The following is a 24564-nucleotide window of genomic DNA, read 5'->3' on the forward strand; positions in this document are numbered from 1 at the left end:
AGAACAAACCCAAACATACTAACAAAATAAAATAAATAGAATAGATATGTACAAGTAAAATAGAGTAATAAATATGTACAAACATATATACATATATACAGGTACATATATACATCAGCATCAATCGTATTTATTGAGCGCTTACTATGTGCAGAGCACTGTACTAAGTGCTTGGGAAGTACAAATTGGCAACATATAGAGACAGTCCCTACCCAACAGTGGGCTCACAGTCTAAAAGGGGGAGACAGAGAACAAAACCAAACATACTAACAAAATAAAATAAATAGAATAGATATGTACAAGTAAAATAAATAAATAATTAATAGAGTAATAAATATGTACAAACATATATACATATATACAGGTGCTGTGGGGAAGGGAAGGAGGTAAGATGGGGGGATGGAGAGGGGGACGAGGGGGAGAGGAAGGAAGGGGCTCAGTCTGGGAAGGCCTCCTGGAGGAGGACAGGTATACTCTGCACACAGTAAGCGCTCAATAAATACGATCGAATGAATGAATGAATTTTGTAGATGAGGGAACTGAGGCCCAGAGAAGTGAAGTGACTTGCCCACAGTCACACAGCTGACATGTGGCAGAGCCAGGATTAGAACCCCGGTCCTCTGACTCTCAGGCCTCTGCTCCTTCGACTAGGCCACACTGCTTCCGCATGGGAAGAAGGGAGAGTGTGAGGGGAGGATCCCATTCCAGTTATGGGAGTGAGACGCTGTGCTCCGCAGCCTTCTTCGTCCAGTGCTCTGCACACAGTAAGCGCTCAATAAATACAATTGAATGAATGAATGAATTTTGTAGATGAGGGAACTGAGGTCCAGAGAATCAATCAATCAATCAGTCGTATTTATTGAGCGCTTACTGTGTGCAGAGCACTGTACTAAGCGCTTGGGAAGTACAAGTTGGCACCATATAGAGACAGTCCCTACCCAGCAGTGGGCTCACAGAGAAGTGAAGTGACTTGCCCACAGTCACACAGCTGACATGCGGCAGAGCCGGGATTAGAACCCCGGTCCTCTGACACCCAGGCCTCTGCTCCTTCGACTAGGCCACACTGCTTCCGTGCGGGAAGAAGGGAGAGTGTGAGGGGAGGATCCCATTCCAGTTATGGGAGTGAGACGCTGTGCTCCGCAGCCTCCTTAGTCCAGTGCTCTGCACACAGTAAGCGCTCAATAAATACGACTGATTGATTGAGTGATTGAGGGATTAGAATGATTAGACTGTGAGCCCACTGTTGGGCAGGGACTGTCTCTATATGTTGCCAACTTGTACTTCCCAAGCGCTTAGTACGGTGCTCTGCACACAGTAAGCGCTCAATAAATATGATTGATTGATTGATCAGTCCTAGGTCCCCTTCTATTCTCCCATCTAAACCCACTCCCTTGGAGAGCTTATTCTCTCCCAGAGCCTGCTGTTGGGTAGGGACCGTCTCTATGTGTTGCCGACTTGTACTTCCCAAGCGCTTAGTACAGTGCTCTGCACACAGTAAGGGCTCAATAAGTACGATTGACTGATTGAATGATTGAGGGATTAGAATGATTAGACTGTGAGCCCACTGTTGGGCAGGGACTGTCTCTATATGTTGCCAACCTGTACTTCCCAAGAGCTTAGTACGGTGCTCTGCACACAGTAAGCGCTCAATAAATACGATTGATGATGATGGGAAGGAGAGAGAGGGAGAGAAAAAAAGAGGGAGAGGAAGGAAGACACATGTACACACACATTCCCTCCCTCCTTCCCTTCCCTCCACAGGGCCACGGAGGATGATTCAAGGACTCCGGGAACTAGTTAAACCAGGACTGCAGTTATTTGAAATATGGCTCCTACTCCAGGCTCTCTCTAACTCAGCTTAAAAGGCAGCTTGGCCTACAGCTAAATCACAGGGGCTCAAGAGATAAGGGCTGCTGGAGTCACAGCCACCAAGGGAAGGAAGGGAAGGTCAGGGCTTGTTGTCCCTCTGCCACCTCCAGCTGCTGACTCGGTCAATCAATCAATCAATCAATCAATCGTATTTATTGAGCGCTTCCTGTGTGCAGAGCACTGGACTAAGCGCTTGGGAAGTCCAAGTTGGCAACATATAGAGACAGTCCCTACCCAACAGTGGGCTCAGAGTCTAAAAGGGGGAGACAGAGAACAAACAATAACGATAATTGTGGTATCTGCTAAGCCCTTACTACGTGCGAAGCACTGCACTAAGCGTTGGGGTCGATAGAAGATAATCAGGTCCCACACGGGGCTCACACTCGAAGTAGGAGGGAGGACAGAAACTGAGTCCTCATTTTACAGATGCGGTAACTGAGGCCCAGGGTAGTCAAGTGACTAGCCCAAGGCCACACAGCAGGTAAGCCCAGGTCCTCTGACTCCAAGGCCCGGGTTCTTTTATGATGGCATTTGTTAATTTAATTTAATGATGGCATTTATTAAGCGCTTACTACGTTCAAAGCACTGTTCTAAGCGCTGGGGAGGTTACAAGATGATCAGGTTGTCCCACGGGGGGCTCAGAGTCTTAATCCCCATTTTACAGATGAGGTAACTGAGGCACAGAGAAGTTAAGTGACTTGCCCAACGTCACACAGCTGACAATTGGTGGAGCCTGGATTTGAACCCATGACCTCTGACTCCAAAGCCCGTGCTCTTTTCCATTGAGCCACGCTGCTTCTCTTAAGCACTTACTATGTACAAAGCACTGTTCTAAGCGCTGGGTGGTTACAAGGTGATCAGGTTGTCCCTCTTGGGGCTCACAGTCTTCATCCCCATTTTACAGGTGAGGTAACTGAGGTACAGAGAAGTTAAGTGACTTGCCCAAAGTCATACAGCTGACAGTTGGAAGAGCCAGGACTTGAACCCACGACCTCTGACTCCAGAGCCCGTGCTTCTTCCATTGAGCCACGCTGCGTCCTCATGGTGGATGCAAAAAGGATATAATTTCAAAGGATTTTCATTAGAAAAACCTCTAACAATAATAATAATAATGATGGCATTTTTTAAGTGCTTACTATGTGCGAAGCACTGTTCTAAGCGCTGGGGGGGATGCAAGGTGATCAGGTTGTCCCACATGGGGCTCACAGTTTTAATCCCCATTTTACAGATGAGGTAACTGAGGCACAGAGAAGTGAAGTGGCTTGCCCAAAGTCACACAGCTGACAAGCGGAGGAGGTGGGATTAGAACCCATGACCACTGGCTCCCAAGCCCAGGCTCTTTCCACTGAGCCACGCTGCTTTTCTAAACCGTAAGCTCGTTGTGGGCAGGGATGGTGCCTACCAACTCTGTTATACTGTACTTTCCCAGACTCTTAATAATAATAATAATAATAATAATAATAGCATTTGTTAAGCGCTTACTATGTGCAAAGCACTGTTCTAAGCGCTGGGGGGCATACAAGGTGATCAGGTTGTCCCACATGTGCCTCGCAGTTTTAATCCCCATTTTACAGATGAGGTAACTGAGGCACAGAGAAGTGAAGTGGCTTGCCCAAAATCACACAGCTGACAAGCGGCGGAGGTGGGATTAGAACCCATGACCGCTGGCTCCCAAGCCCAGGCTCTTTCCACTGAGCCACGCTGCTTTTCTAGACCGTAAGCTCGTTGCGGGCAGGGACGGTGTCTACCAACTCTGTTATACTGTACTCTCCCAGATGCTTAATAATAATAATAATAATAATAATAATGGCATTTGTTAAGCGCATACTATGTGCAAAGCACTGTTCTAAGCGCTGGGGGGCATACAAGGTGATCAGGTTGTCCCACGTGGGGCTCGCAGTTTTAATCCCCATTTTACAGATGAGGTACCTGAGGCTCGGAGAAGTTAAGTGACTTGCCCAAAGTCACATGGCTGACAATTGGCAGAGCTGGGATTTGAACCCATGACCTCTGACTCCAAAGCCCGGGCTCTTTCCACTGAGCCATCTGCAAACAGTAGGTGCTCAATAAATACGATTGACTAGGTGAGAAAAACAATCCTTCAACTGCCCTCTTTCCTACTCCATATGCCCCATCCCCTTCACACTGTTCGCCACCCCACCACGACACTTCACACCTTCCTCTCGGGCAAATAAAATACGAGTTTGAAAAGCCACCAGGAGTAGATTCAGGCTGCCCACACACTTCTCTCCCAAATACGATGATCTTAGTAAGCGCTTAACAAACACCATCATCATTAAGAAGCAGCGTGGCTCATCATCAATCGTATTTATTGAGCCCTTATTATGTGCAGAGCACTGTACTAAGCGCCTGGGAAGCACAAATTGGCAACATATAGAGACAGTCCCTACCCAACAGTGGGCTCACAGTCTAAAAGGGGGAGACAGAGAACAAAACCAAACGTACTAACAAAATAAAATAAATAGAATAGATATGTACAAATAAAATAGAGTAATAAATATGTACAAACATATATACATATATACAGGTATATACATATACACAGGCTCAGTGGAAAGAGCACGGGCTTTGGAGTCAGAGATTATGGGTTCAAATCCCAGCTCCGGCAACCGTTAGCCGTGTGACTTTGGGCAAGGCACTTCACTTCTCTGGGCCTCAGTTCCCTCATCTGGAAAATGGGGATTAAAAGTGTGAGCCCCCCCGTGGGACAACCTGATCACCTTGTAACCTCCCCAGCGCTTAGAACTGTGCTTTGCACATAGCAAGTGCTTAACAAATCCCATCATTATTATTATTATTATTATTATTATTATTATTATTACCCATCAATGGGCGGAAACAGAGGCGATGGTGGTGGAGGGGAGTGGTAAAGAGTCAACACAGAAAACCACTAGGCCATAGCTGAGAGTCAGGAGACTCAGGCAAGCAGATGGTGAAGACGTGGAATCAATCAATCGTATTTTCTGAGCGCTTACTGTGTGCAGGGCACTGTACTAAGTGCTTGGAAAAGCACAATACAACAGAGTTGATAGATACATTCCCTGCCCACAGTGAGCTTACAGTCTGGACCAGGGGATGCTGGGGAGGGGATCAGTGGCTAGAGCACAGGCTTGGGAGTCGGAGGATGCGGGTTCTAATCCCGGCCCTGCCACTCGTCTGCTGTGTGACCTTGGGAAAGTCACTTTACTTCTCTATGCCCCAGTTCCCTCATCTGTGAAATGGGGATTAAGACTGTGAGCCCCACGTGGGACAACCTGATTACCTGGCATCCATCCCAGCGCTTAAAATAGTGCTTGGCACGTAGCAAGCGCTTCACTAATACCATCATTATTATCATTCATTCATTCATTCAATCGTATTTATTGAGCACTTACTGGGTGCAGAGCACTGTACTAAGCGCTTGGGAAGTCCAAGTTGGCAACATATAGAGACGGTCCCTACCCAACAGCGGGCTCACCGGCTAGAAGGGGGATCATCATCATCACCCAGGGGCAGGAATGAGGAGTTTCTCGCAGAGGAAGAACAGTATCCCTCTGTGACAGGTGTGGATTATAACCCTTCACTGCAGTGATAGACGATAACAATAAAGAGAAATCCAATTATAATCACAATAATCAGGGCAAATGACACCCCTGACGTGTTCAGATTGACTGCGCCACCTTGGAAGCAGAAGCAGGGCCAATTCCGTGCTGGTGGTGCCCACGGCTGGCACTGAAAGGCGGGCCGGGGGCCAAACTGCCCACCACATCGCCCCGCAATTCGACGGCGGGGGAGGAGGAAGGGATCCCGTAGCGTACGACTCTGAACGGGCGACCCATGGAGGGGTAGCAGAAGACGGTACAACCCTGGCAGTTGGAGGAAAGGAGACAGAGCCGGCAGTCGGAAGGACCTGGGTTCTAATCCCGGATCAGCCCCTGCTCTGCTGTGACAACTCAGGCAAGTCACTTCATTTCTCTGGGCCTCAGTCACCTCATCTGTCAAATGGGGATGAAGACTCTGAGCTCTACGTGGGACAGTGGCCCTTCAAGGCCCTACTGAGAGCTCACCTCTTCCAAGAGACCTTCCCAGACTGAGCCCCTTCCCTCCTCTCCCCCTCGTCCCCCTCTCCATCCCCCCCATCTTACCTCCTTCCCTTCCCCACAGCACCTGTATATATGTTTGTACATATTTATTACTCTTTATTTATTTATTTTACTTGTACATATCTATTCTATTGATTTTATTTTGTTAGTATGTTTGGTTTTGTTCTCTGTCTCCCCCTTTTAGACTGTGAGCCCACTGTTGGGCAGGGACTGTCTCTATATGTTGCCAATTTGTACTTCCCAAGCGCTTAGTACAGTGCTCTGCACACAGTAAGCGCTCAATAAATACAATTGATGATGATGATGACAGGGACTGCGTCCAACCCAGTTAGCTTGTATCTGCTCAGCGTTTAGCACCGTGCCTCACGCCTAGTAAGCGCTTAGCAAATACCGCAGTTATAATAATAATAATATAATAATGGCATTTATTAAGTTCTTACTAGGTGCAAAGCACTGTTCTAAGCACTGGGGAGGTTACAAGGTGATCAGGTTGTCCCATGGCGGGGGGCTCACGGTCTTCATCCCCATTTTCCAGATGAGGGAACTGAGGCCCAGAGAAGTCAAGTGACTTGCCCAAAGTCACACAGCTGACAATTGGTGGAGCCGGGATTTGAACCCGTGACCTCGGACTCCAAAGCCCGGGCTCTTTCCACTGAGCCACGCTGCTTCTCCATTATTACTATTATTTAGAAGATTCAATGTCAGCAGCCTTTTCCCGGGGCAGGGCTGGATTCCCCCGTGTGTAAGCTTGGGAGGCAATCAGTTCGAACAACCGAAGGCCAGATCTGCTCCCTTCCTGCCCACCCGTGCCCTGCTCCTGGGACCCCCAAAAGGGTGCTGCTGTTTTACTGGACTCTCCCAAGCGCTTAGTACAGCGCTCTGCACACAGTAAGCGCTCAATAAATACGCTGACTGACTGACTGAAACCCCTTCTGCAGGTGGGTCTGCATCGGCTGCTGACCGAAAGCGGACAGCTTGTTTTTCAACCGCACCGGGCTGACTAACCCAATCAATCAATCAATCAATCGTATTTATTGAGCGCTTACTGTGTGCAGAGCACTGTACTAAGCGCTTGGGAAGTACAAGTTGAAGATGCTGGCGGAGGGCCGTCGGGAGTGGGGGGCTGCAGACGGCCAGACAGCTGGCAGCGCCGGGAGCAGAAGGCCGGGGTGACTTTCGCTGGCCCGAGGCACCAAGCCAAAGGGGACCTGAGGTGAGGATGGGAGAGAATGGTGAAGCTGACAAGAAAAAAGAAGGAAGACGCCGTCCTCTCCCTTATAATAATAACAATGGCGTTTATGAAGCGCTTACTACGTGCAAAGCACTGTTCTAAGCGCTGGGGAGGTTACAAGGTGATCAGGTTGTCCCACAGAGGGGGTTCACAGTTTTCATCCCCATTTTACAGATGAGGGAACTGAGGCACAGAGAAGTGACTTGCCCAGCTCGGTCCCGGTTCTATCAGTCAATCCGTCGGTGGTATTTATTGAATGCTTACTATGTGCGGATCAATCAGTTTGCTCAATCTGAGAAGCAGCGTGGCCTAGTGTCAAGGGCACGGGGTTGGGAGTCAGAGAGTGTGGGTTCGAATCCCTGCTCTGCCACACGTCTGCTGCGTGACCTTGGACGGGTCACTGTGAACCCCACGTGGGACAGCCTGACCACTCTGTATCTACCCCAGCGCTTAAAACAGTGCTTGGCACATAGTAAGCGCTTAACAAAAACCCTCATTATTATAATTATTAATAATTAAGCAATGGCATATAATAATGGCATTTATTAAGCGCTTACTATGTGCCAAGCACTGTTCTAAGTGCTGGGGAGGATACAAGGTGATCAGGTTGTCCCTCATGGGGCTCACAGCGTGGCTCAATGGAAAGAGCCCAGGCTTTGGACTCAGAGGTCGTGGGTTCAAATCCCGGCTCCGCCACCTGTCAGCTGTGTGACTTTGGGCAAGTCACTTCACTTCTCTGGGCCCCAGTTACCTCATCTGTAAAATGGGGATTAAAACTGTGAGCCCCCCGTGGGACAACCTGATCACCTTGTAACCTCCCCAGTGCTTAGAACGGTGCTTTGCACATAGTAAGCGCTTAATACATGCCATCGTTATTATTATTCACCCCCATTTTACAGATGAGGGAACTGAGGCCCAGAGAAGTGAAGTGACTTGCCCAAAGTCACACAGCTGACAAGCGGCAGAGCCGGGATTTGAACCCATGACCTCTGACTCCAAAGCCCTGGCTCCTTCCACTGAGCCACGCTACTTACGTGCAGACCACTGTACTAAGCACTTGGGAGAGTACAGTACAACAGAATTAGCAGGCCCATTCCCTGCCCATAACTAGCTTACAGTTTAGAGGGGGAGATGGACATTAATATAATCATAATAATAATGACGATAATAATAATAGCATTTGTTGAGCTCTCACTACGTGCCAGGGACTGTACTAAGCATTAGGGTGGATACAAGCAAATCGAGATGGACACAGTCCCTGTCCCACATGGGGCTCGGACACTTAATCCCATTTTTAGAGATGAGGTAACTGAGGCACAGAGAAGTGAAGTGACTTGCCAAGTTCACACAGCAGACGCAGAGCCGGGATTAGAACCCAAGACATCCTGACCAAGGCCCATAATCAATCCACTACGCCATGCTGCTTCTTTATTTAATATGGATATTAAATTGGTTAATATTGAATTCTTCTTTATTTACTATGAATAAATAATTTTGCAGAGTGCTGCAGAGTGCTCTGCTCATGCACAGCGCTGTATTAAGCGCTTGGGAAAGTACAATATAACAGAATTAGCAGGATTCCTAGAATTAGGCTCTGGGAACAGAACTCAGGTCTTCCACGCCCTACCCCAAAAAACATCACCACATTAAAAGTATGGCAGCACGGCAGGTGCCGTGTATAATAATATTTTTATGGTATTTGTTAATAATATTTCAATAATAATATTTTTATGGTATTTGTTAAGCGCTTACTGTGTGCTAGGTACTGCATGTTGCCAATTTGTACTTCCCAAGCGCTTAGTACAGTGCTCTGCACACAGTAAGCGCTCAATAAATACGATTGATGATGATGATGCTGGGGTAGAAGCAATCCAATCAGTTGGGCACAGTCCCTGTCCCACATGGGGCTCACAGTCTTGATTCCCATTTTACAGACGAGGGAACTGAGGCCCAGAGAAGTGAAGTGATTCGCCCAAGGTCACACAACAGACAAGTGGTGGAGCCGGGATCAGAACTCAGGTCCTCCTGACTCCCAGAACTGTGCTCTATCCACTAGGCCCTGCAGTTTCTTCTTCTTCCTATCATTATTATTATTAATATTCATTCATTCAATCGTATTTATTGAGCGCTTACTGTGTGCAGAGCACTGTATTGAGCGCTTGGAAAGTACAATTCAGCGACAAGTAGAGACAAACCCTACCCAACAAAGGACTCACAGTCTAGAAGGGGGAGAGACAGAAAACAAAACAAAACCAAACAAGTAGACAGTCATCAATAGCATCAATATAAACCCATAGAATTATAGATATAAAAATATGGAACGCTTCGTGAATTTGCATGTCATCCTTGCGCAGGGGACATGCTAATCTTCTCTGTATCATTCCAATTTTAGTATATGTGCTGCCAAAGTGATAATAATAATAATGGTTTTTGTTAAATGCTTACCACATACCACTTTTATTACTTGTACATATTTATTATTTATTTTAATAATAATAATAATGGCATTTATTAAGCACTTACTATATGCAAAGCACTGTTCTAAGCACTGGGGAGGTTACAAAGTGATCAGGTTGTCCCACGGGGGGCTCACAGTCTTCATCCCCGTTTTACAGATGAGGGAACTGATGTGCATATAGTTTTAATTCTATTTGTTCTGACGATTTTGACACCTGTCTACATGTTTTGTTGTCCGTCTCCCCCTTCTAGACTGTGAGCCCGTTGTTGGGTAGGGACCGTCTCTATATGTTACCGACTTGTACTTCCCAAGCGCTTAGTACAGTGCTCTGCACATAGTAAGCACTCAATAAATACGCTACCTATTTTGTTGTCTGTCTCCCTCTTCTAGACTGTGAGCCCATTGTTGGGTAGGGACTGTCTCTATATGTTGCCAACTTGAACTTCCCAAGCGCTTAGTACAGTGCTCTGCACACAGTAAGCGCTCAATAAATACGCTACCTATTTTGTTTTGTTGTCTGTCTCCCTCTTCTAGACTGTGAGCCCGTTGTTGGGTAGGGACCGTCTCTATATGTTGCCAACTTGTACTTCCCAAGTGCTTAGTACAGTGCTCTGCACACAGTAAGCACTCAATAAATACGATTGATTGATTGATTGATTGATTCCCAAGTGCTTAGTCCAGTGCTCTGCACACAGTAAGCGCTCAATAAATACGATGGAACGAATGAATGAATCTGAGGTAGATACAATTGTCAGCTGTGTGACTCTGGGCAAGTCACTTAACTTCTCTGGGCCTCAGTTACCTCATCTGTAAAATGGGGATTAAGACTGTGAGCCCCGCATGGGACAACCTGATCACCTTGTAACCTCCCCAGCGCTTAAAACAGTGCTATGCATATAGTAAGCGCTTAATAAATGCCATCATTATTATTAAACATGACCACAGGAGGCTTACAGAGTAGGTAGGAGGGAGAATAAGTATTGAATTCCCATTTTGCAGATGGGGGAACTGAGGCAAGAGAAGTGAAGTGACTTCTCCAAGATCGCACAACAGACAAGTGGCAGGACTGGAATTAGAACTCAGATCCTCCGACTCCCCAGGCCCCATGCTCCTTCCATTAGACCACACTGCTATCAGAGGGGACAGGGTCTCTCACAGTGACTGTGACCTACAGTAGGAGATTAGGACACCGCGGGCAAGTCTTTGCTCTGAGCTACGTCTTCCCTCCAGCTACGTCTTGAGAGAAGCAGCGTGGCTCAGTGGAAAGAGCCCGGGCTTTGGAGTCAGAGGTCACGGGTTCAAATCCCAGCTCCGCCAATTGTCAGCTGTGTGACTTTGGGCGAGTCACTTCACTTCTCTGGGCCTCAGTCACCTCATCTGTAAAATGGGGATGAAGACTGTGAGCCCCCTGAGGGACAACCTGATCACCTTGTAACTCCCCAGCACTTAGAACAGTGCTTTGCACATAGTAAGCGCCTAATAAATGCCATTATTATTATTATTATTATTATTCCCCCCGCGGTGCTGACGAAGCTCACCGGGCAGTGGAGAAGAGCAGCAGGTGGGGGGCATTTCATGGGCTTTCATCAATCGTATTTATTGAGCGCTTACTGTGTGCAGAGCACTGTACTAAGCGCTTGGGAAGTACAAGTTGGCAACATATAGAGACAGTCCCTACCCAACAGTGGGCTCACAGTCTAAAAGACTGTGTCTAAAAAGGCTTTGTGCCTTGAGGCCCAAAATAGCCCTTCCGCACCAACTCCCCCTTTGGATCTCCCGAGCCCAGCTATGGATGACACCCCAGATGTCTCCTCCAGGAAAAGCTTTCGGTATCCGAGCTCTCCTTCCCTGCAACTGCCAGGTTTGAGGTCGGATCCCTGTTGCTGCTACCGTCACGTCCCTCCCACGCTTTTTGTGTTTCACAGCAAAAGCAACCCTGCCTCTAAAACTGATTTCCGCACAATGCCATCTGGTGAGAGGGGTGAACCGAGACCCCTGGTTTTCTCGCCGTCAGGGATAACGGGAGCCTTCCGGGTCGGGCCTGGTCCGTCCGGAAGCCGGTGGGCAGAGCCGGAGAGGGAGGCCCCGGCCCTTCAGACTCTGTCCTTTGCCAAGTGGTCACTGGATAGCAGGGCTCACAGGCAGACACTGCATGCTGCATTCAAGGACGCTGTCAACTGCCCATTTCAGCTTTCCCCTGATTTCCCGTCCCCTCTAACACATATTTACCCTGGCCGGTACTGGACGCCCTTCCCTGGCTTCTCTTTCCCCTCATCCAACGTGCTGCTCCTTGGAAAAGCGAATGTCGCTTCCCCTGTTCTCCCTCTCTCTCCTCCTCCCACTCTCTCTGCCCTTAGAGAAGCAGCGTGGCTCAGCGGAAAAAGCACAGGCTTTGAAGTCAGAGGTCATGGGTTCAAATCCCGGCTCCACCACTTGTCAACTGTGTGACTTTGGGCAAGTCACTTAACTTCTCTGGGCCTCAGTTCCCTCATCTGTAAAATGGGGATGAAGACTGTGAGCCCCACGTGGGACAACCTGATCACCTTGTAAATTCCCCAGTGCTTAGAACAGTGCTCTGCACATAGTAAGTGCTTAATAAATGCCATTATTATTATTATTATTATTATTAATATTATCCCCCTCACCTTCCCTCCCTTCTTCTCTCTCTCCCATCTTCCCTCTCTCTTTCCCTTCCTCCCTCTATTTATCTCTCCCTTTTTCCCTCTCTCTCTCCCTTCCTCTATTCTCTTTCCCTCCCTCCTCCCTCTCTCATCTTCCCTCTCTTTCCCCTCTTCCCTCTACCTCTCCCTTCTTCGCTCTCTCTCTCCCTTCCTCCCTCTACTTCTCTGTTTCCCTCCGTCTCCCTTCCTCCCTGTCTCTCTCCCTTTGTCTTCCTCCCTCTCCCTCTCCACTTCCCTTCCCCCCACCCCCACTCTTTCCCCCTCTTTCTCTCTCCCCAGCCACCATTTCTCCTGCATATTAGAGCTGAGGTCGCAGCAGAGGTCATCACTCAAATGCGAATCCCGGATCCCGCCAGGCACCAGATAGGAAGGGGCCGGGCGGCAGCAGGCCTTATCCAGGAGCAAAATCCTGCCTGGAAATCGCCCTCTCTTCCCCCTTGCCCTCTCGCCGAGACCACCGATGGGAAGGTCCCAGGAGCAGGCCACGGTAGCCACTGGCCACAGTAGCAGCCCAGGCAGGAGGAGCCCAGAGGCCTCTCCCCAGCCCAGCCCGGCCTCCCCCGTTCACATTCTGATTTTGGAGCTGTGAGAACCCGCTCCAAGAGGCACCAGAGCAGCTAGTGACCGCTGAGCTGCAGCAGGGAGGAAACCAAAGCGACTCCAGTGAATCCTATCCGATTTCCTACTTCAGCCCAGCCCACACACTCCGCTCTTTTAGCATTAGCTTACACCCTGTGTACCGCTCTCATCTATCTCACCGCCGACCCCTTTCCCACATCCTCTCACTAGCCTGAAACTCCCTCCCCCTCCATATACACCAGACCATCACTCTTCCCGGGCCTTTAAACCCTTATTTAGGCCTTTCAATCAATCAATCAATCATATTTATTAAGCGCTTACTGTGTGCAGGGCACTGTACTAAGCGCTTGGGAAGTACAAGTTGGCAACATATAGGGACAGTCCCTACCCAACAGTGGGCTCACAGTCTAAATAGGGGAGACAGAGAACAAAACCAAACATATTAACAAAATAAAATAAATAGAATAGATATGTACAAGTAAAATTCCCGATTAAGCTCTCTTTTCCCCGACTCGCTCTCCCTTCTGCTTCATCTGTGCACTTGGATCCGTGACTTTCGGACAGTTGATATTCATTCATTCTTTCATTCAGCCGTATTTATTGAGCGCTTACGGTGTACAGAGCCCTGCACTAAGTGCTTGGAAAGTACAAATCGGCAACATCTAGAGATGGTCCCTACCCAACAACGGGCTCACGGTCTAGAAGGGGGAGACAGACCACAAAACAAGCGGACAGGTGTCAATACCATCAATTGTCAGCTGTGTGACTTTGGGCAAGTCACTTCACTTCTCTGGGCCTCAGTTCCACTCATCTGTAAAATGGGGATTAAGACTGTGAGCCCCCCGTGGGACAACCTGATCACCTTGTAACCTCCCCAGTGCTTAGAACAGTGCTTTGCACATAGTAGCCGCTTAATAAATGCCATTATTATTATTATTATTATTATCAGAATAAAGAGAATTATAGCTATATTCATCCCACCCCTAACCCCACAGCACTTTTGTACACATCTTCAAATGATATATAATAAATTCCTCAATTATTCATATTAATGTCCATCTCCCCCTCTGGACTATAAGCTTGTTATGGGCAGGGAACATGTCTCCTAATTCTGCTATGTAATCTTCCAAGCGCTTAGAACAGTGCTCTGCACATAGTAAGCGATCAATAAATACAATTGATGGATTGACTGAATCAGCAACCAATGCTCGCTCACGTAGGCTCCGCTGAGATCCTTCCCTCCTTCACCAGTCTTCTCCAGAGCCATGAAATGGCAGCCAAGACCAATGATGGTGGTATTTGTTAAGCGCTTACTATGTGCAAAGCACTGTTCTAAGCGCTGGGGAGGTTACAAGGTGATCAGGTTGCCCCACAGGTGGCTCACAGTTTTAATCCCCATTTTACAGATGAGGTAACAGGCACAGAGAAGTTAAGTGGCTTAATAATAATAATAATAATAATAATGGCATTTATTGAGCACTTACTATGTGCAAAGCACTGTTCTAAGCACTGGGGAGGTTACAAGGTGATCAGGTTGTCCCATGTGGGGCTCACAGTCTTAATCCCCATTTTCCAGATGAGGGAACTGAGGCCCAGAGAAGTGAAGTGACTTGCCCAAAGTCACACAGCTAAGTGGCAGAGGTGGCATTTGAACCCATGACCTCTGACTCCAAAGCCCGGGCTCTTTCCACTGAGCCATGCTGCTTCTCAATACAGTACAATACAGCAAATTAGCAGAGACGTTCCCCGCCCACAACGAGCTTAAGAATTACGGTATTATTAAATTAGGGGCCAAGCACTGTACTAAATGCTGGGGTAGATAAAATCTAAGAAGACTGGACTGAGTTCCTGTCCCACATTGGGCCCACAGACTAAGGGAGAGAGGGATAGGTATTAAACCCTCACTTTTACAGATGAGAAAACTGAGGCCCAGAGTAGCGAAGTGACTTGCCTAAAGTCATAAGGCATGCAAGTGGTGGAGCCGGGATTTGCACCCGGGTCTCCTGATTCCCAGGCCCAGGCTCTTTCCATTAAGCCACGTTGCTTCAAAAACATCTCATATTTGCAGAAAGTCGTGTGGATTTAGAATTTCTGAATTCTTTCGCTTTGCCATCCTGGAAGCAGAAAGCCCAGATAAGCAGTGTGGCCTCATGGTTGGGGCACGGGCCTGAGAGTCTGAAAGACTGTGTTCTAATCCCGGCTCCACCACTTTTCATTCATTCAATCATATTTATTGAGCACTTACTGTGTGCAGAGCACTGTACTAAGCACTTGGGAAGTACAAGTTGGCAACATATAGAGAAGGTTCCTACCCGACAGCGGGCTCACAGTCTAGAAGGGGGAGACAGACAACAAAACAAAACATATTAACAAAATAAAATAAATAGAATAGTAAATATGTACAAGTAAAATAGAGTAATAAATATGTACAAACATATATACAGGTGCTGTGGGGAGGGGAAGGAGGTAAGCACACTTGTCTACTGTGTGACATTGGGCAAGTTACTTAGCCTTCTGTGCCTCAGTTCCCTCATCTGTAAAATGGGGATTAAGAACATGAGCCCCATGTAGGGACTGTGTCCAATCTAATTAACTTGCATCTACCTTAGTACTTAGTTCAGTGTCTGGCACATAATAATACCAATAATGATGGTATTTGTTAAGCGCTTACTATGCGCCAAGCACTGTTCTAAGTGCTGGGGAAGATACAAGGTCGTCAGGTTGTCCCACACGGGGCTCACAATCTTAATCCCCATTTTACAGAGGAGGTAACTGAGGCACAGAGAAGCTGACTTGCCCAAAAAGTCACACAGCTGGCAAGCGGCGGAGCCAGGATTAGAACCCACAACCTCTGATTCCCAAGCCTGTGCTCTTTCCGCTGAGCCATGCTGCTTCTCATAAGAAAGTGCTTAACAAATACCATTTTAAAAAAGAGAAAGTAAATCGTCTCTGGTCTTATCACCAAGGGTTAGCGGGCAGAGAAGAGAAACGAAGGGACTGGGGGGGCGGGGGGGTGGGAAATCCAGAGAACCACTGGGAATTATGAACTGCTGAGGAGGAGATGCAAAGTGCCACGAAGGGAAAGAAGAGAGCGGCACAGATCTGCTGAGCTGGCAGAGTCTCCCTTGAAGAGAAGCCAGCAGCAGCGGCCCAAGGAGGCTGAGATGGAGGCAGGAGAAGCCCAGAGATGGAAATAAGAGAAGGAGTTGGATAAACCTAAAGGAGGCCCAGGCGCACGGACGACGGAAGACTGCTGTCTGTGCTGGTTGGAATTTACGCAGAACGTCACAGCAACGAGGCGGCCCCTGTGATTCCTGAGGCGAGACGAATCCCTGGGCCGCCCCGCTCACTGGGAACAGGCCTCTTCGATGAATGGATGGTGACATATTATTCAACTATGAGGGAGGGAAAGGTTCTGCCTGCCCTCCAGAGGCAAAGGCCTTATTAGCTCTGGGCTCGGAGAGGACGAGAGAGAGAGACAGAGAGAGATGCAGCACTGCGCCCTTGTTGGCTCCGGGCAGGGAGTTTGGCCTCCAGTCTTGGGGCTGGAGCCCATGGCGCTGAGATGTGTGCCCGGTGTTGAACGGTGACCGTGACAAATAAGCCGGAGAGACGAGGCGGTAAGGGTGCTCACCGGAGCAGCCTTCTTCGTAGATCAGCTCATGAGTGATGGTCTGGAGGGGAGGAGTGGGGGTGGAGAGAGAGGGAGGAAGAGGGAGGAAGGAAGAGAGGGGAAAAGGAAGAAAAGCAGGAGGAAAGGGAGGGAAGAGGGAAGGGAGGGAAGGGAGAAGAGAGGGAAGTGAGAGAGGGGAGGAAAAAGAGAGGGTAGGGAAGAGAAGGGGAAGAAAAAGAGAGAGGGGAGGGAAAAGAGAGGGGAAGGAAGAGAGATGGGAAGGAAGACAAGGAGAAGGAAGGGGGAGAAAGCGGGGGGGAAGAGAGAGGGAAGAGAGAGGGGAGGAAAGGTGGGAAAAGAAGAGGGGGGAAAAAGGGAAAGAGAGAGAAGAGAGAGACAGAGCCCAGAAGAGCACTGGAGGGAAGAGGAGGGGATATATTTGTGAGCGGGAAGAAGGAAAGGGGAGAAGGAAGATGGCCCAGCCCTCTGAAATCCAACTCCAGTCCTGGGTCAACTAAAAAGGGCAGGGAAATGGGATCAGTATTCAAAAGTCCTGGCAGCCCCTTACCCTCAACACCCACCACCCTACCCGGATCTACTCCCAAAACGACCGAGAATTCTGTCCACCCCAAGCCAGGAATAGAACCCAAGAGGCCTGGTCCCTCCTCCCCAGCTCTAACCACTAGGGAAGCCTCCCTCCCCCCTTATTATCAGGGATAATGAAGCTGGCCCACAGCGGGGGAGTGGGGGGGGGGGGTGTCATGAGGATTAATTAAGGTCTGAGGAACACTTTGAAGAAGCGAGGCGCTTAGACTAACTAATAACAAGTGAATTCCCCTTCTCCCCAACTCCATCCACAGGTCCCCGAGGGGCGGGGCTCCCGTTTGCCCGCTCCTCAGCTCGAGACTCTCCCCATCTCGGCTTTTACCTCAGAGGGCGATTCGCTGCCAGCTTCTAGGACAAGGATTTATTTCCTCTGACAGTTAAAGCTGCAAAAGCCCACATCGCAAATGTCAATTTGGGACCATTCGCTCTGCAGATTTTAATGTTCCTGTTTCTCTTAAACATCTCCAGCAAGGTCGCTTCTGCTCTTCAAAAGGGACGTGTCATTTAACGATGTTTAAACCTTATGTGAAATACAGCCAGACGGCAATAATAAAACAGAGCAGAACCCTGCTGATGGGGGAATGGCTGACAGCCGGGCCTTCTCTTTCCCACAAGTTACATTACGGCAATCTCCTATTTTTATGGCAATTATTATGTCTAAAGGGTGGGGAGATGAGAAGAGGAGGCGGCGGGATGGGAAAGCACCGATCGCTAGACACTTGTTGCAGTCGGTAACGAGCTGGTGTTGATGGGCTTTTTGAGGAAAAAATAAATCCAGGATCTGTATCTCTTCCAATTCCCGGATGGCAGGAAATCGGTCCGAGACTCCAAAATAAATGCAATTTCGGGGGCGTATACCTGCTGATTCCCTTCTTGTCATTTTCCTCTTCCTTAGTGCTGCTGACTGCTGATACTCCCTGTTGTTCTTCCTTCCCGCTTCCCTGAAACCCAGTTCCACAGTTAAAAGTCGACAGGCTAGGAGCTGCTAGAGAAGTAGAGTGAGCCTGGGAATCCAAAGGCCCTGGGTTCTAATCCCAGCTCTGTCACTCGTCCGCTGTGTGTCCTTGAGCCAGTCACTTCTCTGCCTCAGTTACCTCATCTGTAAAATGGGGTTTAAGACTGTGAGCCCCATGCGGGACATGGGCTGTGTCCAACCTGACTGCATTGTGTATGCCCCAGTGCTTAGAACGGTGCCTGCCACAGAGTAAGCTCTTGACAAATACCATTTAAAAAAAGCTGCCCATCACAGTTCAGGGAAGAGATCCTGGTGTCACTGCTAACCAGGCCTTTAGATCCTCAGCCTGACACACAGCAGCAGAGAGAAAGCCAAATTCTGAGCCCTGTCAGGGACGGGACACGAAGCAGAAGGCAGAGTTTTGCCAGACAAGAAAACAAGGCCAGGCCTGCACCTGGCATATTGCCTGCAATGCCCCCGGACACAACTGAGAATAATAATAATGGGGATAATAGTATTTGTTAAGCACTTACTACACACTAAGCAACGTGACCTAGTGGATAGATCCCAGGCCTGGGAGTTGGAAGGACCTCGGTTCTAACCCCGGCACTGCCACTGGTCTGCTGTGTGACCTTGAGCAGGTAGCTTCACTTCTACGGGCCTCAGTTACCTCATCTGTAAAATGGGGATTAAAGCCGTAAACTCCACGTGGGACAGGGACTGAGGGACGGTGTCTGACCTGATGATCTTGTATCTACCCCAGTGCTTAAAACAGTGCCTGGCACGTAGTAAGCGCTTAACAAGTACCATTTTAACAAAAGAAAAAACAACCTAAGTGCTGGGATAGATACAACATCATCAGGTCAGACGTAGTCCCTGTCCCTCTAGACTGTGAGCCCATTGTTGGGTAGGGACCGTCTCTATATGTTGCCAACTTGGACTTCCCAAGCGCTTAGTACAGTGCTCTGCACACGGTAAGTGATCAAAAAATATGATTGAATGAATGAATGGGCTCACGGTCTAAATAGGTGGGAGAACAGTTGTTGAAGCGCCATTTACAGATGAGAAGGAAACCGACAATCCGAGACTTTAAGCGACTTGTCCAGGGTCACGGGGCAGGCAAGTGCCACTCTCAGACTTCCAGCCCAGAGCCAGACGGAACTTCCCTCTACCCTCCTGTCTCCCATTGTCCCTGTCAGGCCTTCCCTCTGGACCCCAGAGGAAGGAACAAGGCAGAAGCTAAAAGGCTGCCATCGCTCTAGACAGCTGCACCCTACTGCCCGGCTAATTAATCAAGACTGCCAGGGGACGGGGAGAGGGGAGAGGGTGTCCCTCTGGGAGAGGCTGGGGGATTATGGGAAAGAGATCCTGCTGAATTAACGGAGAAAAATCACAGGGGCCATAGATAAACAACCAACCCTCATTCTGCATCCGCCTCCTGATTACTCCTTCTCCTCCTCCTCCTCCCCCTGCCCTCCTCCCTTCTTCCCCCGTCCTGTTCCCTCTTCCTCATTCTGCATCCTCCTCCTGATTACTCCTCCTCCTCCTCCTCCCCCTGCCCTCCTCCCTTCTTCCCCCATCCTGTTCCCTCCTCCTCATTCTGCATCCTTCTCCTGATTATCCCTCCTCCTTCTACCTCCTCACTTCTTCCCCGTCCTGTTCCCTCCTCCCCCTCCTGATTCCTCCTCCTCCTCCATCCCTCCTTCTTCCCCCCATCCAGTTCCCTCCTCCCCAGCCCCCTCCCTCCTCCTGATTCCTCCTCCTCCCCCTTCTTCCCCATCCAGTTCCCTCCTCCCCAGCCCCCTCCCACCTCCTGATCCCTCCTCCTCCCTCCAGATCCTCCTTAATAATAATAATAATAATAATGATGGCATTTATTAAGTCTTCTAGACTGTGAGCCCACTGTTGGGTAAGGACTGTCTCTATATGTTGCCAATTTGTACTTCCCAAGAGCTTAGTACAGTGCTCTGCACACAGTAAGCGCTCAATAAATACGATTAATTGATTGATTAAGTGCTTACTATGTGCAAAGCACTGTTCTAAGCGCTGGGGAGGTTGCAAGGGGATCAGGTTCTCCCATGGGGGGGCTCCCAGTCTTGATCCCCATTTTGCAGATGAGGGAACTGAGGCACAGAGAAGTTGGGTGACTCGCCCAAAGTCACACAGCTTGTACTTCCCAAGCGCTTCGTACAGTGCCCTGCACACAGTAAGCACTCAATAAATACGATTGAATGAATGAATGAACCCAAGAGGTGAGCCTTGGAAGCATCTGTGAAGTGTGAGGAGAAGGCAGGGGGATGTAAGGAAAGAAGTCTGAGGGAGTCTGCGGGATGATTTTTGTTTCATCAGCAAGGCACGGATCGGCCTCAGCCCTCGGAGGCCCGGTGCCAAGGTCTGACGGGGTGAAATTCAAGCCCTCCCCTCGCTCTTTCTCTCCCCAAGGACATGTTCTGAAGAAGCTTCCCTACCCGTCTGCTCCCTTCCTGCTGCATCCACCCTTACCCCCCACCCTGGTCATCCTTCTTCCTCTCAAATTCTTTTCCGGGAGGGGAGCCGAGGCTCTGCCAGAACTTCTGCTCTGCAAAATGAGCAGCAAGAGCCTTCTGGGTGAAACGGCAGGAGAGGAAGAGGTGCACCACGGGTTTCCTCTCCAAAACAGCATAGGAGACCACGGAGGCCTGCTGCCTACTAATTCCATTCCATTCATTAATTTATTCATATTTATTAAGCGCTTACTGTGTGCAGAGCACTGTACTAAGCGCTTGGGAAGTACAAGTTGGCAACACATAGAGACCGTCCCTGCTCAACAGCGGGCTCACAGTCTAGCCCGGAGCCAGACGTCGAGAAGCAGCGTGGCCTAGCAGAAAAAGTACGACCCGGGAGTCAGAGGACCTGGGTTCTAATCCCGGCCCTGCCGATTGCTTGCTGTGGAACCTTGGGCGAGTCACCTCACGTTCTCTGTGCCTCAGTCTCCTCAACATTAAAATGGGGATTCAATATCTGTTCTCCCTCTTAAGGACTGCGAGCCCCCATGTGGGACAGGGACTGTGTATGGCCTAACAATAATAATAATGGTATTTGTTAATCGCTTACTATGTGCAAAGCAGTGTTTGTACCTACCCCAGCGCTTAGAACAGTGTTTGACACATAGTAAGCACTTAACAAGTACCATCAAACCAACAAACCAGACCAAGTCTTAACTGAGGCCAATCACAGCTGCCCCACCCATCTTTTCAGGACGGAGCTCGGAAGAGATACAGGTTGGCGTAATAGCACATAATAACCCATACAGATAAGCAGCATGAACTAATGGAAAGAGCACGGGTCTGGGCATCAGAGGACCTGGGTTCTCATGCCAGCTCTGCCGATTGCTTGCTGTGTGACCTTGGGTAAGTCACTTCACTTCTCTGTGCCTCAGGTTGCTCAGCTATAAAATGGGGATTCAATACCTGTTCTCCTTCCTACTTAGACTGTGAGCCCCATGGGGGACCTGATTATCTTTACCGCAGCACTTGGTACATAGCAAGAGCTAAAACACCGCAGTTATTATTATTATGATTGTCATTAATGTCAATTAATAATTAATAACAATAATAATTATGGCATTTCTTAAGTGCTTACTATGTGCCAGGCACTGTACTAAGCACAGGGGTAGATACAAAGTAACTGGGTTGGACACAGTCCCAGTCCCACGAGGGCTGTAATCCCCATTTTACAATAATAATAATAATGGCATTTATTAAGAGCTTACTATGTGCAAAGCACTGTTCTAAGCGTTGGGGAGGTTACAAGTGATCAGGTTGTCCCACGGGGGGCTCACAGTCTTAATCCTCATTTTACAGATGAGGTAACTGAGGCCCAGAGAAGTGAAGTGACTTGCCCAAAGTCACACAGCTGACAATTGGCAGAGCCGGGATTTGAACCCATGACCTCTGACTCCAAAGCCCGGGCTCTTTCCACTGAGCCACACTGCTTCTCATAATAATAATAATGATGGTATTTTTTAAGTGCTTACTATGTGTGAAGCTCTGTTCTAAGCGCTTGGGGGATGCAAGGTGATCGGGTTGTCCCACAGGGGGCTCACAGTTTTAATCCTCATCTTACAGATGAGGTAACTGAGGCCCAGAGAAGTGGAGTGGCTTGCCCAAAGTCACACAGCTGACAAGTGGCGGAGACGGGATTTGAACCCATGACCTCGCTTTCCACTGAGCCACGCTGCTTCATGACAATGATGGCATTTCTTAAGCGCTTACCATGTACCAGCACTGTGCAAAGCCCTGGGGCGGACACAGGCTAATCACCTCAGGCACAGTCATCATCATCATCAATCGTATTTATTGAGCGCTTACTATGTGCAGAGCACTGTACTAAGCGCTTGGGAAGTACAAATTGGCAACATATGGCAACATATAGAGACAGTCCCTACCCAACAGTGGGCTCACAGTCTAAAAGGCACAGTCCCTGTGCCACGAAGAGCTCACAGCCTCAGAGATCTGATCCCCACTTTTCAGGCGAGGAACTGAAGCCCGGAAAAGTTAAACGACCTGCCCAAGGCCACCCAGCAGGCCAGTGGCAGGGCCGGGATTAGAACCCGGATCTCCCGTCTCACAGTCCTGTATTCTTCCCACCAAGCCGTTCCGCCTTGGTGCAAACATGATAAAGTCTGGCTCGACCCAGCAGTTCAGCACTTCATTAGTTCTCCCCTTTCAGGTGGAGATTCTGGATGAAGAGTAACTCAGGGGAGAAAAGGGGAAGAGTTCCTGAAGAGAAAATTGCAGGAGAAGCCTGCCAAGATCCCTTCCCGGTTCACTGGGCATCTCAGGGCAGGGAAACAGATGCTTGCGGGAGAAACTAAGAGGGTGGTTGGTCGGCGCTTCAGAGTCTGAATAATAATGACAGCATATATTAAGCGCTTACTATGTGCAAAGCACTGAATCATCATCAATCGTATTTATTGAGCGCTTACTATGTGCAGAGCACTGTACTAAGCGCTTGGGAAGTACAAATTGGAAACATATAGAGACAGTCCCTCCCCAACAGTGGGCTCACAGTCTTAAAGAACTGAATGGCACCGGTTCTACAATCAATCAATCATATTTATTGAGCGCTTACTATGTGCAGAGCACTGTACTAAGCGCTTGGGAAGTACAAATTGGAAACATATAGAGACAGTCCCTCCCCAGCAGTGGGCTCACAGTCTAAAAGAACTGAATGGCACCGGTTCTACAATCAATCAACCAATCATATTTATTGAGCGCTTACTATGTGCAGAGCACTGTACTAAGCACTTGGGAAGTACAAATTGGAAACATATAGAGACAGTCCCTCCCCAACAGTGGGCTCACAGTCTAAAAGAACTGAATGGCACCGGTTCTACAATCAATCAATCAATCATATTTATTGAGCGCTTACTATGTGCAGAGCACTGTACTAAGCGCTTGGGAAGTACAAAGTACAAATTGGGAACAATTGGGAAGTACAATTGGGAAGTACAAATTGGCAACATATATTGGCAACATTCTACACCTGGCCCGGTTTAGTTGTGGCCAGAGTTCCTTTGGTCCCATAGCCTCTCGTTCATTCATTCATTCATTCATTCATTCATTCATTCAATTGTATTTATTGAGCACTTACTGTGTGCACAGCACTGGACTAAGCGCTTGGGAAGTCCAAGTTGGCAACGCTTAGAGACGGTCCCTACCCAACAGCGGGCTCACAGTCTAGAAGGGGGAGACGGAGAACAAAACAAAACATATTAACAAAATGAAATAAGTATATGCTTGTACATATTTATTACTCTATTTATTTATTTTATTTGTACATATCTATTCTATTTATTTTATTTTGCTAGTATGCTCGGTTTTGTTCTCTGTCTCCCCCTTTTAGACTGTGAGCCCACTGTTGGGTAGGGACTGTCTCTATATGTTGCCAATTTGTACTTCCCAAGCGCTTAGTACAGTGCTCTGCACATAGTAAGCGCTCGATAAATACGATTGCTGATGATGATGATGAAGTAGAATAAATATGTACAAGTAAAATAAATAAATAAATAGGGTAATAAATCCGTATAAACATATATACATATATACAGGTGCTGTGGGGAAGGGAAGGAGGTAAGGCAGGGGGGATGGAGAGGGGGAGGATGGCCGGCAGTCCTTCCCGTCAGGTAGCCCCCCATTCCTCACACGTTAGTCTTGGCCTGCAGTCACTCCCACTGGCTAACCCCTCACTCCCCCTCACATTAGAGAAACCGCGTGGCTTGGTGGTCTGCACATAGTAAGCGCTCAATAAATACGATTGATTGATTGATTGATTGATTGATTGATTGAAAGAGCCCGGGCTTGGGAGTCAGAGGTCGTGGGTTCTAATCCCGGCTCCGGCACCTGTCAGCTGTGTGACTCTGGGCAAGTGACTTCATTCATTCATTCATTCAATTGTATTTATTGAGCGCTTACTGTGTGCAGAGCAC

The 24564-nt window shown here is 48.5% G+C and overlaps 1 protein-coding gene and 1 non-coding gene across 3 annotated transcripts in view; both read right to left on the bottom strand.

Moving 5' to 3' along the window:
• Positions 1-24564, bottom strand: part of MACROD1 (mono-ADP ribosylhydrolase 1) — a 410094-nt gene that overhangs the window by 341725 nt on the left and 43805 nt on the right. The gene's annotated exons all lie outside the window — the stretch shown is intronic.
• LOC119944418 lies at positions 9513-9615 on the bottom strand. The gene has a single exon (XR_005455897.1). It is a non-coding gene; the product is annotated as a U6 spliceosomal RNA (small nuclear RNA).

The sequence above is a fragment of the Tachyglossus aculeatus genome, chromosome 22, assembly GCF_015852505.1.
Source record: "Tachyglossus aculeatus isolate mTacAcu1 chromosome 22, mTacAcu1.pri, whole genome shotgun sequence".
In the NCBI taxonomy this organism is placed as follows: Eukaryota; Metazoa; Chordata; class Mammalia; order Monotremata; family Tachyglossidae; genus Tachyglossus; species Tachyglossus aculeatus.